This window comes from Polyodon spathula, chromosome 16 (genome assembly GCF_017654505.1).
Source record: "Polyodon spathula isolate WHYD16114869_AA chromosome 16, ASM1765450v1, whole genome shotgun sequence".
NCBI lineage: Eukaryota > Metazoa > Chordata > Actinopteri > Acipenseriformes > Polyodontidae > Polyodon > Polyodon spathula.
The window spans coordinates 1,653,235-1,656,197 of record NC_054549.1 but is presented as its reverse complement, the minus strand read 5'-3'; positions in this window follow the sequence as shown (position 1 = coordinate 1,656,197).

Genomic DNA, 2,963 nt, shown 5'->3' with positions numbered 1-2,963 from the left:
GTCTGGCTGCTCCTCCACACACAGAGACACATAGAGGTCTGGCTGCTCCTCCACACACAGAGACACATAGAGGTCTGGCTGTTCCTCCACACACAGAGGTCTGGCTGCTCCTCCACACACAGAGACACATAGAGGTCTGGCTTCTCCTGCACATACACAGACACATAGAGGTCTGGCTGCTCCTCCACACACACAGACACATAGAGGTGTGGCTGCTCCTCCACACACAGAGACACATAGAGGAGTCTGGCTCAGAGGTGGGGGTGGATAGAAAGGGAATGAGCAGTCAGCTTTCCTGCACTGACAGCAATCACAACCAAAGCAAGGGCAGGAATAAAGAGCTCTGATGATGTGCCGCTAAGCTTGTCAGTTACACTGCAGCACCAAGCACTGACAAGCTGATGGCAGGAAAAAGTAATCTTGAGATTCCCTCAAATAAAGTGAGCATGTAATTCTGACCAGAAATGTGCTTCAGGCAGTCTACCTTATGATTTTGAAATGCATATTGTATATTGATTGCTATGTCTGAAGACTGAACTTTTTACCCCACTGGAGAGGACACAATTATATCAAGTTTATAACTACTTCACCCAGGCTCCCAGCAGGATCAGAGGCCTAACTGAAGCGCTGCTCTATATTAGGAGCGTCCTCTAGTGGTCAAACTACTTGGACCGATTTTCAGTATAGCTCCAACCTGACTGGAGAAGAACATGCTTCAAAAAAACAATGCTGCCTTGTTTTGCTCCAGTGCAGGTAGACTTGTTTAAAGCATGTCTACTCATAAAGCGTTCATTAAGTCAGTATGCTACTATGCATTGCTGTTATGGGGTATATATGTTGTTCTCTTTGAACAGTAATACAGTTAATTCCATTGCTGTTTTGAAAGTAATGATCTATTGTTAATAATGAGGAATCACACCTGAACACTGGCTGACTAAACAGGACTTGGACTAGCATTCAACAATCTGACTAAAAAAAAGGCTCTGAATTACACACTGCTTTGTAGTTTTCCATATACTTAACGAAAAACGGTCAAAAATTGAAAAATATGATATTTTGAAATATAGCATGAAATACTGTATGACTATCATGGCTTCTAGAAGACTTTTGTGATGTCATTCCGTTTCTTTGATGACGTGATGTTAAATAAAATATCTAAATAATGTTGATATGGCTGTTTTCGGTCTCAGTCCTCAAATGCTAGGTGATGCAGACCTCTGGTCATAGCTGTAGACACAGACTTAGGCTACCTCTGAAAAATCCAACCCTAACGTCTAAACAGACAGAAATATGTTTCACGTAGACAATAATCATGGACATTTTATTTTCATAAAAATAAACAAATGTAATGCATGTTCCAAATCACCACTGAATATAATACAGCAACAACAGCACTGTATATCAGAAATGAGGGTCTCCCGAGTGGTGCGTCCGGTAAGTATGACTCGCCCCGCACTCCCCTGACTGTATGACTCACCCTGCACTCCCGACTGTATGATTCGCCATGACCTCTTCTGACTGTATGACTCGCCCTGCACTCCCCTGACTGTATGACTCACCCTGCACTCCCGACTGTATGATTCGCCATGACCTCTTCTGACTGTATGACTCGCCCTGCACTCCCCTGACTGTATGACTCACCCTGCACTCCCGACTGTATGATTCGCCATGCACTCCCCTGACTGTATGACTCGCCCTGCACTCCCCTGACTGTATGACTCACCCTGCACTCCCGACTGCACTCCCCTGACTGTGTGACCTCTTCTGACTGTATGACTCGCCCTGCAAACCACACGGCCGTGCTTTTACCAGGGAAGCCATTCAGGGACTTACAGATTTTTAAAGGGTTACTGACAAACATCTCTTGCTTTAAATGTACATCGTTATGGAAACTTTCATGAAGGAAGCGTTTAAAAATTATGTTTGAAGATTTGACAAGGAGTCTTCACTGGTCTTAATAGTGGTTTCACTTTGTAAGTGTAAGCGTTCCCATTCTGAAGCATCTCCAAGATAGTACCAGGCTCCACATAGGGTCAGCAAAGAAAACAATTAATCAAGGTGAAAGGAACTGAATTAAACAACCCCTTTCATTCAAAACCACATTCCACACAGTGCTACTACATTATGCCTGCATTAAAGAATGTCAAGTACACAAACTTCTTATGGGTTAAAAAAAATCCTTCTGGTTTTCAGAACCATACACGTTTTTTTTAATTAGTCTGGGTTTATACGAGTTGGTCAAATTCTTCATCAGTTTTTTTGGAGAAATATCTATTACCCAACCCACTTGTTTCATATGGTTTGGGTTGAGTAGGCTGTTTGACTCTTTTGGGGCTACCCTTTCTAGATGCTGATTCTTTTTGTTTTGTTTTTTCGAGCAGGCTTTTCCTCCATTAATATATTATTTACACTGATCTCGATCTGGAAGCTTATTTTTTTCAGAGGATAACTTACAGAAGGTAGACGATGTATACATCACAATTAGTACTTGTCTTTGTAGTTCATTATACTACAGTATTAACTACAGTATCCCTAACAAATCAACAACTCAAATGTAGTATTCATTGCAGAATATTGCAATGCATTTTGCAACCTTAGAAAATGTTTTTGAATACTATAACCTTGGTATATACAGAAAAGCGCTGCCCTATACTACAGTACAGTTTAGTACACCCTAAGCAGAATCCTACTTTAAATGCATAATTTACTGTAAATATTGCAGCACGTCAGTATTTTTCTTTGTTGCAAGTGTTGCAGGTTGCAGACAGGGAACAGTGTGCAATCAGTGCTCACCTACTGACCTTCAGTTCTCCTGAGCTGTTGTGAGGAGTAACTGTGGTAAGGGGGTGCAACTGACATATCTTTAAATTGGGGAGTAAAAAGCATTAGCCTAATTAATTACATTTTAATAAAATCCACAAAGAGCGTTAGGAGAGAAATAAATATTGACATTCATGCTTTAT